General features: G+C 49.3%; 1 protein-coding gene and 1 long non-coding RNA gene across 3 annotated transcripts in view; one reads left to right on the top strand and one right to left on the bottom strand.

Moving 5' to 3' along the window:
• Positions 1-4885, top strand: part of LOC116085861 — an 8072-nt gene extending 3187 nt beyond the window's left edge. Inside the window, exon 3 of the long non-coding RNA XR_004116740.1 lies at positions 4525-4885. This is a non-coding gene — a long non-coding RNA (uncharacterized LOC116085861). The remainder of the gene's footprint in view (positions 1-4524) is intronic.
• Positions 1-9463, bottom strand: part of Sema5b (semaphorin 5B) — a 124744-nt gene extending 115281 nt beyond the window's left edge. Inside the window, exon 1 of one of the 2 annotated variants that reach the window (XM_031363778.1) lies at positions 9056-9463. The gene's annotated coding sequence lies outside the window, so the exon portion shown is untranslated. The remainder of the gene's footprint in view (positions 1-9055) is intronic. The other variant, XM_031363777.1, reaches the window with a different exon arrangement.
• Between the last annotated feature and the right edge of the window lie 4832 nt (positions 9464-14295).

Genomic DNA, 14295 nt, shown 5'->3' with positions numbered 1-14295 from the left:
AAAAAAAAAAAAAAAAAGTAACTTCTCCTCTTCAGCTAGAAAGAGGCACATAGATAGGATGCTGGTGGAACATTGGCCATTGGTATCAATGCCAAAAGTTACTTTGTGTAACCTTGGGCAAATTGTTTTTCAAGTTCCTTGCGTGGAAAGTAGAGATAAAAATAAATATCTGTACATAAGGCATGCAAACATGGAAAAGGACAATGCCTTTAAAATGTTTAGCATGTTACTTGGTACCTAGCAGCAGCTCAATAAGTAACAGTGGTTATTACAGAATAAGCCCTTCAGGGCCCGGAGTTCAAAGAGTTCAAGGGTTAAAGGTAGAAGAGCAAAGAACTGAGAACGTGAAAGGTCAGAGGTAGGAGACACCCAGTGTTCTTTAAAGGCCAAGGCAGCATTACAGGATATTGATCTGGGGGTGAGCCTATGACAGCCTATTGGTCAAGGGATTTTGATCGCCTGTCAGGGAAGGCAGAGAAGTCATCCACAGCCTCGGTGTTCACTGAAAACAGTTTGCTTTTTCAGCTCTGAATTCAAGAACTTATTATTGCTATAGGGAATCAGTCAGAAATGGTCTTAATGGACCATGTTAAAAAGAAGCATAAATATTCCACTTCAGGAAATTTTTTCTGAAGAAATAATCATCAATAGCACAGAGATTTATGTCCAAGGATGCTCACTGCAGTGTTATTTATAATGGTGAAAAATGGCGTACAGTCTAAATGTCCAACCGCAGAGCGTTTGCTAAATAAATTATGGTGCATCCGTATGATGGAATACAGGCATCCATTAAAAAGTCCATTTTATAAAAACACTTAAGACATGAGAAAATTATCACAATATGTTAAGTGAAAAGAGCTGATGCAAAATAGTGCAGACATCTAAGCATGACTGAGTACACACCTCTCTGCGAGAAAATATGCCAACGTGGTGAAGAGATGCATCATTTTTATAAATACTTTTTAAGAAAAATGCCCCCCAACTTATATTAGGAATAACTCCCATAATAAGTTTGTAATAAAAGATCATTAAAGTCATAATACAGGAGCATCAGCAGTGGCTGTGATCTGAATGCTGGAGTTGGTACTGGTAGAAAGGGAGCAGACCATTTGGAAGAGAGCTTAGAGATGCTGCATGCCTTTGGCATGAGGCCAGGGGGAATCTGGGAAAGATTTAGGTCAGTGGCTCCCAACCAGGGCTGCATATGGGACACACACACACACACACACAGGGTCTACCTTCAGGAATTCTAACTCAATTGAAGTCTAGGATAGGACTGTTGTATGTAATTATCATATCCAGATACATGGTTAAATGCATATAGTGTTCAGGTTTCTGTTTTGTCTTTTGAGACGTGTAGCCTTGGTCTGCCCGTTACCACTTACGTCAATAGGCGACAGGCTGCCACTGAGCTCAGAGATCCACCTGCTTCTGTCTCCCTCATGTTGGGGTTAAAGGCATGTGCTACCATGCCTTTATATATTTTACTTTACAGTATGTGTGTATGTGAGTGTAGGCATTCCATTCATATGCTCTAGTGTGTATGTAGAGGTCAGAGGACAAGTTTCAGGAGCTGCTTATCAGTGTCTACCACTGCGAAGCACACTCCAAACTAGCTGGCCTATGAACTTCTAGGTGCTTCTCCTTCCTCTACCTCCCATTTGGCAGTAAGAGTACAGGGATTAAAGATACGCCTCACAGTCACTGGATTTTAATATGGTTTCTCGGAACCGAACTCAGGTTGTCAGTCTTGTAAGCACTCTTACTCAGAGCCATTTTCCTAGTCCTTGTCACGTATACACACACAGACACACACAGACACAGACATACACACACAGACACACACACACAGACACACACAGACACAGACACACAGACACAGACACACACACAGACACACACACACAGACACACACACACTCAGACACACACACACAGACACATACACACAGACACACACACACAGACACATACACACAGACACAGACAGACAGACAGACACACACACACACACATTAAAGCTTTCTAGGTGATTCTAGGCACCAGTGAACTCAACACTGGCCTGGACCAAGCCACTACTCCCAGTATGCAGTGGTATGCAGCCTTCTTTCCACTGGACTCAACATACCAACCCTCTCTGAAGCTACAACCCAAGGCACCTGCCTTGTACAAGAAAATTACCCTCAGCCTTGGGGGACATTAGCAGAGGTGTTCATCAGGTCTTGGCCTGTTGGAGGTTTTTGCTCAAGGATGTTGCAGTGTAGTTACAGGTTCCTGATGAGACCTAGGATACCAACCGACTCCATAAACAAACTACAAGCCTTACAAAGTGAGGAAAGAAGAGAAGGTGCCAGGATTCTGGGACATCCACTGGAAGGAACTTGGTCCTGCAGAAGCAAGACCCAATGGTATGTCCCTTGTCTGGCCTGCTTGTGGACAGAAAGGTACTCCAGCCAGTCCACCGAGCAATGTGTGGTCCCTGAAAGTAGTCTGTTTTAGGTGGATGAGGCCTCTTAGAGGCTTCCTTGTTTCCTTGAGGTGCCTTGGAGAAAGAGAAGAAGGGGCAGGCTGCTAGAAACAAAAGTTGGCATTAAATGATAAGATCTGCCAGCTTCTCACTCCAGGTATAGGGTTACTGAAGACACCAAAAGAAGAGGAAAGGGCCTGTGGTGGGGTGCTTCGCATACAGGATGCATCCACCCCTGAATAATTAAGAGCCAACTGCTGGTCTTTTGTTATCCTTGCAGCTGGGTGAGGGCTCTCAGGATAGTCACTACAACAGTCAGGAAGAGGCTCTGGCTTGGGTAGACCAGGTGGGCTGCCAAGGGGAGATGGACCTCACTTGCCACACCACAAACAGTTTCCTTGAAGTTGTCCCCTAGGCATGTCAGATCTAGGGGAGGAAGAATCTACAAATAATCTAGTGGTCAAACACAGTGCATAGCTATGCAATGCACTATACCTGTGTTCAACACACACCACACACACAGACACACAGACACACACACACACACACACACACACACACACACACACACCATGCCCAGTACCCACGCAGACTCACTTCCATGGGACTTTTGGCTTAGGCTGAAGTTAAAAGGAGACTGTGTTTGTTTTCCGAGAATGTAGAGACTGGCAGTCACATGACTTACTAATGGGGGGTGGGCAGGCGGTGCTCAGGTTTAGAACTGGCCTAAAACTAAACCTTCTCTCCCCCTCCCCACCCCACCTCCTCAAAAAATTCACAACAAGAGTCAATTCACGACCCCTGGGAGGGCATGAAGACCACTGAACACTGAAGTCTCTATTCAAAATTGGTGACTTGAGTGCCAAAGATGGCTTTGAAGGTCACCCTCCTTTTGGTAGGTAAGGAATCTGGTAGTTTTACAGACACATCAGAGAGCTCCTTCATTGCTAACTCAACTTTGAAACTGATACTTGAAACCTATCTTTTCTAATTTGATCCTCTGGGGATGGGTAGAACAGATGGTTAGTAGCCATCCTCCAAGAACCAGCCTTGCCCATCACAAAAGATGCCAGCCAGCCACTGAGGTTGCTGGTTCAAATGCAAAGATATTGTGATAATATCAGCAAGGCTTCAAAGTCAAGCAAGTTCTATATGTGAGTCTGATTAAGTCGTTCTTATTAAAGACAGATCAGTGAGGCAGGCAGTTTCATGGCGAGACTCCGCACACGTAGCACTGAAGCCTTCCATGCACTCTGGGAAGACCAGGTAGACCATACTGGGAGAACAGGACACAGGCCAACTGTTGGGACTCAAGCTCAAGGTCAAATACTCCCAAGCTGTTGCTGGCCCAGGGTCCCTCCTCCATTCTCCAGGATGCCAAGCAGCAAAGCGAACAGAAAATGATCATCTCCCCCTTCCCCCACATACACTTTCAAGTCACTAACTCTAATAACTTCTTATCAATAAGCCCCTTGCTCCTGTTGAGATTAAAGCGTGAGTTCTACAAGGTCTGGCTTATATCTCTGAGCCCAGGAAGGCAAGAAACACCAAAGCAGAAGGGAAAGGCACGGCAGAGCCACAGAACACACAGCTCCCTTCTCCCCGTTTCCTTTAAGAACTCTGCTTCCAGTCTGACTTTCTCTAGCTGCCACTTTCTAGCATTCAAGCTGGTTGAAAGGTTTCCTCAGATGGAGCCCTTGGAGGAAATCTGTCAGATGTGGAAAAGACACATACAAAGATCCTCAGCTAAGCAGATGTCATCAAACCAAAGCCGAGAGGAGGGAGGTTTGGAAAGAGTAGCCTTACGGCTCTAAAACTCTAGGTGTTGCCCACATAAGCTACAAAAAGAGCCCTGTTCCGTCAATTCAATGAAACCGTGTTAGCCAAGACATTCACTTTGGGATCTTGTCATACATTTAAAACAAAGTTAGATAAGCATTGTCAGAAAAGTAAGACCATCCTAGTGATGACTGAACTCAAATGCAAAGCTATGAATTTGAAGCAAACTCCTTCTACAGAAGTAACTACTGTGCATGTATCCATCCCTTGTATCCTAGAGAAATGGAGGCACTAATCAGATGACTGGATACGACAGAGGAGGTTACCAAGGACGACTAGCATCCAAACTGAAGTATAAAGGACCACGCAATACTCCCTTCCAATACCTGTCATCTCTAAATGCCTGGGGATACTTTTGTCTACACCCCAGGTAGAAGGGAGTTCAGCCACATGTGACAATTTAAGAGTCTGAAGTCACTGAAGGGGACTGTGGTATCAGCTAAGGAAGTAGAATCCTCGTCTTTTCAGTCCAAAGTCTGGACTCCCAGATCCTTTAGACAAATGGACATTAGATGTCAGGTTACCTAGACAAATGTACAGGGGAAAAGCACAGACACAGTAAATCCTATCAGAGACGTGGAGGCAATGTTGGTAATCGTGTTCTGCTGGAAATGCTGGTTCATGCCCACAAGGGCAACTAAAGACAAGTCGTCTTTGCTGCTGTGTCTACAGTCCCTAGCACAATGCCTGGCACAGAGTAGCTGGTCAGCAATTAGGAAACACATGAACGGATTGCCTCTGGTGGCCTCCTCTACCCTGTGCTCAGACAATGATCAAGTCAACATTTGAGGATCATGAGGCACATCTGGCTACATGGGGCATGAACAGCAGGTTTTAGAATTTAGCCCTGGGGTCCTTTGAGGTGGTATGACAAGATCAGGTGTGCACGTCTGATCAGGAACTTTGATCTTGCATCTTCTACCACCTCAGACCTCAGTGGAAGCAATGACTTGGCTGACTATAGTATCTGTGTGAGCCCCTACAACATAGAAGGGCAACCAACACCAAGGATAGAAGCATTATGGTCAATGTTCAGAACAACTAGACCCAACACCATCTTCTTTCCAAGTTCACACACTCCACACAGCAACCTTCAACCTTGTTAGGTTGACTTTTTTTTAAAAAATGTATGTATGTATGTATGTAGTGTGCACTGGTGTTTCCCCTACATGCATATCTCTGTGTGGGGGTCCGATCCCCTGGAACTAGAGTTATAGTTAATTTTGTGCTGCCATGTGGGTGCTGGGAATTAAACCTGGGTCTTCTGGAAGAACAGCCATCTCTCCATCTCCCTTAGGTTGACTTTCCTACAAATGACTAGCACCCCTCCCCACTTCTTCTGGGGACCCCCTTCCCTCTTTTGGAACCACACTTAGGGCTCAAGGCTTTCTAGATATTCCTCGGGACTCCTGAAGAACTAATATGAGCTTCCAGTCTTTCCTCATCCAACTTTTGAAGGTTTTTCCATATTAGAGGGGAAAGAAGAAAGTCCTAGATTTTTTTTTCCCCTATATAAGTATAAAACTAGTTTACATCCACTAGATCCCATTGGAGAGGCTGGGGGTGGGGCTTGAGTTCTACCTTCAGCTCCATAACTGGAACTTTATGTCAGTGGGTGCATGGAGCTCAGAACCCCTGGCCTGAGAATTATCATCTCTCAGAAGGCTGGTAATAGGCCCCGGGACAAGAGGAAGCTGAGGTTCATGATGGATGTAGTACAGGACTGGGGAATATTCAGAGGTACAGAGAAACGTAATTGGAAGTTTGCCTGTGTCTAGAACCTACACAATCCTGCCTTCACTGCCCCAACTCCTATCTCTTTCCTCCACCCTTTTGTAAATTCAATCCTGCCCCTCCAGAGCAGATATACTCATGTCTTAAAATCTTAATTTTTTTTTAGCTCATAGATATAGTGAATCAGATAATTAAAAGTCCTAAGTTTGATTTGTCTGGGCCATTTCATCCAGATAGTTTGGCCTTAAACACCCAGTTGTCCTTAGACCCATACATTCTAATTGTCTCCCCTATCAGCACATGGTTGCCTGCCTTTCTTTCTGTAGAGTCTAAGTTTGTGATCTCCCCAACACCAACATCTTAAACCTGGAGAAGAATTGACTGATGAGGCCAGTCATGGCGATGCACACCTGCAATCCCAACACCCAGGAGGCTAAGGCAGGAGGAGTGTCAAGTCTGAGGTCAGCCCAGGCTACTGAATGAGGTCTTGTCTCAAAGGGTCAGGGGAGGGTATGCTGGAGAGAGAGCTCAGTGGTTAAGGGCGCTTATTGCTCTTGTAGAGAACCTGGATTCACCCTCAGGGTGGCTCTCAACCATCTATGATCCTAGTTCCAGGGGATCCAACAGGCACACACATGGTACACATACATGCATGAAGGCAAAGCATTCATACAAATAAAGTAAAATAAATAAATCTAAAACAAAACAAAACAAAACTTTAAGCCTATCCAAGTAAACCAAAGAAGCAATGGAAGGAAGGGCTTCCGAGTCAGGATTCATCCAATGCCAATGTTAAGGCTGCCTCTCAGTCTCCCTGCCTTTCTAGTCTGACCCTTGTAATTAGGGAACTCTCCCTCTCCGGCCCTTGCCCTGCAGGGTCCTCCTTGTGAACAGACAGCTGGTGAAGAAGGACCCTAGTCCTGTTCCATCAAAGTCACCAAGCCAATCTTGTCCTAAGCCTAAACCCACACGGCTGGGCACCAAGCCTCACTGGGCAGGAATCCTGCCCGGAACATTTCTTTTTCATCGGCACCTAGTACTGAGTGTTGCCCATCATAGGTGGTTTAGAAATGCTTGGGGTTCATGTTGATGGAGATGTAGAGATAGGAGATCTGCCATTCCTTCCTAAACTGGTGGTGATAGCTGGTAGTAGGCAGAAGGGACTGACGGAAGGACACACACACACACACACACACCCATATGCGCGTGCGCACGCGCACCTGGTACACATACCTTTCTTGATTTGCTACAGTCCAGGTGGCCTTTCCTCCTGGATAGTCCTCTCTGAAGCCCAGAAAGTCAGAAGGTTCTTGCTCAGAAAACACACACACACACACACACACACACACACACATACATTGTACTCTCGTTTTAACCCTTCTTCCCCCTGCACTGGGAAGAAGCTAGACTGGAGACAGGGTGGTTTCTTCGCAAACCTCTCACCCTCCCACACACCCTCGAACTGGTGAGGTCCCATTCTAAAGCTCCAGTTCTCCTCTGCCCCCTTCCTCAAGGTCGTGGGCTCGGGAAAGACAAGAAGCCACTTGTAAATGCCAAGAGAAAAGGCAAGGAGGGTAAGGAAGGCTGGAAAGGGGTGGGCTAAAAGATGGGGTGGGTGGGGAGGGAGGTTGAACAGAGCACCGCAGAATGAGGTCCAAGTCGGTACACGATGCGGGTGGGCAATGGGAGGGCTGAGAAGGGTGGAAGGAGACTGACTTTACAAAAGGGTGGAGAATAGAGATCGGAGTTGGGGCCAGTGAAGGCAGGATCGTGTAGGTTCTAGACACAGGCAAACTTCCAATACCCCAGTCCTATTAGGCTGACCAACTAAGGTAGGCTGACCAGATGCGTTCTGCGGGCTCTTTTCTTCTCCAATGATCGAAAGCTACAAGAGGATCGCAGGCCTGGGAGCAAGGTCCTGAGAACCACCGCTCCAGATCCAAACTCGGCGCCTACTCGTCTGGCGCAGCGAGGCGAGACGACTCAGAACCAGGCCCCGGTGAAGCAACCAGAAGGGGTGAGATCGGCGCTTCAGGTGGTCGTCTGGTTCTTTAAAGTTTGAGGCCGACCACGAAGCCCACATCTTTCGGCCGAACCTCTCCACCTTCGCTTTTTTTTCCCCGCGGGTCCTGCTGCTACTTGTCTCCGCTCCCACCCGGCTCGGGTCCCCGCATCCCCTTTCCCGTTCGCATCCCTCGTTGTGCCCAAGCGCCCCCCCTCCCGCTCCCTCCCTCCGCGCTGGATCTCCCGCACGACGTGAGCGGAAAGTGAATGGGCAGCCCCAATCACAAAGACAAATTACCATGAGAAAAATAAATCAGGAAATCGCCCCTCTAGTCCCAGGTTCCCGCCGCCGCACCCGCTTCACTGGCCGAGGCCGGAGCGCGGGGCCCTGGGCTGCTCCATCCAGGGCCTTAGAGGACAATCTGGGTTCCGAGGGGCCCAGTTAAGGCTGGAGTATCCTAGGGGGGTGGAGGGGTCTGGGAAGAATCAGGCGAGGGCCGGGTTGGTGGCGGCGGCATGAGAACGTCCCTGCGCGGGAGATTTCACACTCTGGGCCGGCCACGCGTTCCCACGCGCCTCGCCGCCCGCACTCTCCCTCTGCCAGGTTTCCCCTCCCGCCCTCTGCTGAGCCTCCATCTCGGCCCAGTCTCCGCGCCTCTTGCCCCCTCTCTCCCCCAGCCTTTCCCTGGTCGGTCCCCCTCCTCTAGGCCGGAGCTCTGGGTCCCCGCCACGACTGCAGCCCAGACGCGCTGATCGCAGCCCAGTGGAGCCAGAAGCCAGAGCGGGCTGGTGTCTGGAAGGCAGCAGCACTGGTGGCGCCCCAGCCGAGGTGGCCCCAGCCAGCATCGAAGCCCAGGGACCTGCTCTCTAGCCCCCTGAAGCCTCCCCAACCTGCCTCCAACTTACCAGCGCCCCCGGACTCCCACCCCTCTACCCATCCGAGTTGCTGAAGTTTGCAACTCGCAGCCCCAGCCGGCGAGGGGAAAAAGCTCCGGGAGCTCGCGGACTCACCTCCCCGCAGCACGCGCAGGTGCCGGGCTCCCCGCGGCCCTGGGCTCCCGGCGGTGCGGACCACAGAGACGAACCCGAGGGCTGGCGGCCGGTCTGGGAATGGGGTGGCTGAACAGCAAGGATCCTGGTTAGAGCTCAGCGCTCCGTCTCAGTCTCCGACTCCTGTCGGGCCCGAGGCGCTCCGGCTGCTCCCACAGCTGCTGGATGCGCGGCCGACCGGCCGGGCTCGGCGGAGCTGGGCTCCAGCACCAACCCCCGCGCTCCAACTAGCTCCAGACCCCGCGCGCCTGAGCGAGCCGGGAGGAGGAAAGTGAGGGAGCAGGGGGAGGGGGGAAAGGCGTGGGGGAGGAGTTGGGAGCCAGAGGAGGGAAGGAGGGGAGCGGGAGAGAAAAGGAGGAGGGGGGATGGAGAGGACCTGCGACTGCTGGCGCTTCACCCGCCAGCCCCGAGGAGCTCAGGAGAGCGCGAGGGGGCGCCCTGCATCCCTATTTCGCCCCCAAGCAGAACTCCGGCCCCTAGCCTGCGAGCTACGGGGATGGGCGGACAGAAGCTGCCTCGGTCCTAGGTCTCTAGCCTAGGTCTGCCAGGTCTTACCTTACCGTGCTCTGCCACCCCCATCTCAAACCAACCCCAACTTGGAGCCTGAGAAAGCCCTCCCCTCAACACACATCCCCAGTAGCCCAGCCCGTTTATCTAGGAAGAAACATTTTCGTGCCTGTAGATTTGAAAATATGAATGAGAAAAGGACCGCGTACCAAACCCGGAAGATTGTAATAAACTCCAGCAACAGCGAGATGCTAAGCTACTGAGCTGGACGAAAAGCCAGAGCTGACCGGTTGCTAGTTAACCTCACAAGCTACAAGATCTTGGGTGAATCTCTCCAAGTCTCAGTTTCCTCGGCTCTAAACTGGCTGTAAATTGGCGTTGGTATTGTGCACCTTACCGAACCTCGTGTGAAGAACCAGCAGGGGATCCAGGGAGTGAAATGGCCTCAGGAACACTGGAGGGTATCCGAAGGATGCTCGATCCTAGAGGGGCGGAGTAATCTCCGCAGCAGAAGGACCCTTAGCGCAGCCACGCCGAGCAAGGCGGGATTGTTTCTAAGTTTAAGTGATCTAGTGTTTCTGGTGGCTAGAAGTCGGCAGGAAAAGTCGTGGAGCGCAAGCTTCAAATCCTAGATGCCAGGGCTACAAGCACGGATGGGAAGGGAGCCCTCTGCTGAGCAAAAGGGGTACTTTAATTATAAAATAAGGTGAGCTAAGGAAGTGAGAGTGGGAAAGACAAAGGACCTGAACAATTAAGAGAAGTGTGCTTCTAAGAGAGAACCAGAGAGAACCGCCAAATAATACTTTGTTAAAAGACTTTCTGGAATGCTTTGGAGAATTAGAACCGACTCCAGGTGAAGCACTCTGGGTTACAAAATGCTGGGCAAAGGAAATCTCGGAAAAAGCAGAAGGATGGAGATGGTCCGAGTCCGGGATGCACTCCCTCCCAGCACCCCCAGGGTGGTTGGAACAGAAAGCACGTGCTCTGAGAAAGCCCTTTGTGAGGGCTGTGAAAAGGGAGGCAGTGCCAGACCTCTGAGATCTAGACTTTCTAGGGCAACAGAAATGCTGAAGCTCATAATGTGCTGAATAAAGAACTCACAAAGATAAAACCTATTCTGGGCCCAAAGAGAGATGCAAAGATGGGGAGGAAAGAAAGCATCGTCTGAGCAGAGACACATCTAAGCAAGAGGTCAGCTCTGAAGAAGCAGCGTGTGCTACACAGACCAAGAGGTCTGGAGAATAGAAGCCAGTTTCCAGAGTCTCTGGACCTCTTCCATGCTCTACACACTGTCCCAACTCTCCCCCACACTCCCAATCCCTAGAGGATTGTTTTCACCATGGCAAAGATACAAGTATGTGGAATATAAACCATCTCTTTTTAAAGATTTCTTTTCATTCTATATGTAGGTTTGTGTGTCTGTGTGAGTGTATGCCATGTGTGTTCTGGTGCCCGTGGAGACAAGAAGAAGGCATTGGGTCCCCTAGATCTGCAGTTGTGAGTCACCTGATGTGGATGCTGGGATCCATTCTGAGGTCCTCTGCAAGAACAGCAAGGGCTCTTAACTGCCTGGCCATCTCTCCAACCCCTAGAAGTCCTGTTTGATTAAAACAAAAACATGATGTTCCATAAACTGCATGAAGTGTGGAGAAGCTGTTTGGCTGGCTGGGAGAGTAGGCAAATTGCCTTCTGGATGATTCTGTGGGCCACCACTGTCTCTTGAAAAGCATCCGAAGCCTCCATCCTTCACACGTCTTCCCTCACGTCTTCCCACCGCCTCCCCCTCTCCACTGTTTGCACTCTTCCCTGGCTCTCCTCTTCCCACCATCTTCCCACCATCTTCCCACCATCTTCCCACACCCCTCCTGACTTCTCTCCACCTTATGAATGAGACGGGGAGGGAGGTTGGCGCAGGAAGAGAAGAGGCAACACCCTTGTCTGGAGAAACAGGAAAGGTAATCATCATCTTCAGGGAGGAGCCAAGAAAGAGACACTCAGAGACACAGGCTGAGGAGCCTGTGCGCAACACTGAGCTAATTAATCCTAATTGCATCCTACTGTGTTGTATTGATTACCAGTGATTACTCAAGGACTCTCAATACCAGAGAGCTCCAGAGGCTGGACACTAAGAAAGGGACAGTTTCCTCATGAGCCTGGCTCACCACCTGCTCCAGGCATCCCCTGGTGCTTGGCCAACCCAGCCTGGAGAGAATCTTAGAATTATTTACTTGGAACAAAACCCAAAGCGCTGGTTCCAGCAGCAGCAAGCAGCAGCAGCTCCTGCCACTTTCTTAGACCTTTGCAATAACCTCTGAGATAATTACTCCTAGTAAGAGCCATCTTCCACCTATCTGAACACTGTTAATTAAGCTGAATGTAAATACAGTAATTAATACCAAATTATCGCAAACAAACAAGCCAAAGAGCAGTGAACATCGGGGGGGACCGGAGTTCTTAGCATTCACTCTTGATTTAGAAATTCCAGAATTATCTATAGCTGCTGTTCCAAGAGATTAAGAAGTACACATTTTCAGGTTCAAGGGTGGCAACGCTGAGGGGACAAGGCCATTCCCTCCCTCCCTTCTGGATGACTCCCTCTGAAAACCAATATAGTATAGCCTTTCCCAGGAGACACATAGTGTGTGTGTGTGTGTGTGTGTGTGTGTGTGTGTGTGTATGTGTAAATGCCTGTGCCTAGCCTCAACACAAGCACAAATCTTGTCTAACAGCAAAAGGCGAACAACAGCCGGCTGTACACTGATAGGAGAAAGAAAATTGAAAACAAAAAAAACAGAAGTCACATATAACGTCCAAATTGTTTCGTGGTCCCAGAATTGCTTGCTCGTAGTGCCGTGGGATGACAAAGGAGGGGAGGAAGCAAATTCCCATCTCAGAAGTCACTGTCACTTTGTGAACTAAAAGCACACTCAGGTCAGAGGAACTGAAGTGTCACTGAATGGCAGCCTGGCTATTGTCCTCAACTACCGTGAGGGATCTTCCTTCCTTCCTTCCCTCTAAATGTGTCACTCATTATGTGAGGCAGAGAGGTCACAGGAAGACCCTCACCGGCAGTCAGTGAAGGGGTTAAATCCCAGTAAGCACAAGAGAAACCACAGGACAAGCGCCCACCGGCACTTGGAGGGCCGATGCCCCTGTTCTACCATGCAAGCTAAGGACTTCTTCCCTGAAAAGGGCTATTCTAACAGGGAATGAAAGATGGGGCAGGAATTTGCCAGACAGAAGTGGGAGGAAGCAGAGTATTCCAGGCAGAGGAAATAGCATGTGTAAAAAGCACAAGGCGATATAATTAGATTTGTGTTTGAAGAATTACTTGGCCCTGGTTAACAGATTCCCAGAGAGCCCAAGCAGGAACCGTGAGCAGGTGTGTTGTGTGGTGGAAACAGCATCGCACCGGTGGTTCAAGCTCCTCTGGTCCAGGATGACTAGGTCCCTAAGGAGCTGCATGCCCTTGAACAAGCCTTGATATCCTCCTGGACCTCAGTGTGTTGTGGATAAAATGAGAGGGTTGATTACTGGCCTCTCAGACCCACAGAATCCCATGATGCTCTCCATCCATATGCCCATACTTCTTTCAATCTTGCTCTGTTTGATGCTACTGGCCATAGCCATACTGTTTGTCTTGCAGTGTGCACAGCACTTGACTGCTGAAGGTATCTTCCACCTGCTCTTTCCTTGATTTTCCCATGGGTACGGAGGGGACAGGCACACTGGAGCCATCAGCTGCTTTTTCTCATCACCTGTCTGTAAATGCCATCTCTGTGTTGCTGATGTTCAAGCTGTGTTGAGTCTGCAGCTCTGACCTCACTCTGGAAATCAGATACATATCACTAACTGCTGGTCCTCCCACTACCCCAGTGGTTCTCAACCTATGGGTCGAGATCCCCTGGGAGTCCTAGACCAGATCTTTACATTATGATTCGTAACAGTAGCAAAATTACAGCTATGAAGTAGCAACAAAGATGATGCTATGGTCGGGGTTCACTACAACATGAAGAACTGTATTAAAGGGTCGTAGCAATAGGAAGGTTGAGAACCACTGCATTACAGGAATACCGGGTGAGCTCCCCACACTTACCCTAAACAATATTGAGTCTCAGATGAGTGCCTTCCTTAGATTCCACTGTAGTATTTAAAAACTCCATTTCCCTAGGGTTGAGGATGTGGGTAGGTGGTAGAGCTCTTGCCCATCATGTGCAGAGCCCTGGGGTCCATCCCACCACAAATACCTTATCAATCAACACCTCCTTCTCCCCCAACCCCCGCCAACTCTCATAATTCCTCAAAGCCACAGTCGCTCCATACCCAACATGGAAACCATTGGTAAACCCTTCTGTGTCTTTGTTTCCAACTCTTACCATGGCCTTTACCACCTCCTTCACCAGCTCCCCAGTTCCAGCCATTCTCCTGTCCCTCAATGTTCCCTCAGCCTGTTTCCATCCTTGTGCCTTGGGCTACTTTCCATACAGAAGTCCTCCTAAGTCAGATCCTGTGATTCATTTGCTGGAAACCCTTCTGTTGCGCCCTTAGCCTTCTAGATAAACCGCCATATTCTTACGAGACCCAGGTATGTGAGGCTCCTTCCCTTATCATGTACTTTATACCTCCCCTCCCCAGCTTCTTTTCAGCCCTACCCCTCTCTGCTCAAAGATCCAAGGCTCTCTCATCAAGGAGAG

This window comes from Mastomys coucha, unplaced genomic scaffold (assembly GCF_008632895.1).
Source record: "Mastomys coucha isolate ucsf_1 unplaced genomic scaffold, UCSF_Mcou_1 pScaffold12, whole genome shotgun sequence".
Lineage (NCBI taxonomy): Eukaryota > Metazoa > Chordata > Mammalia > Rodentia > Muridae > Mastomys > Mastomys coucha.
The sequence above is the reverse complement of the archived record's forward strand: the minus strand, read 5'-3'. Positions and strand labels throughout refer to the sequence as shown.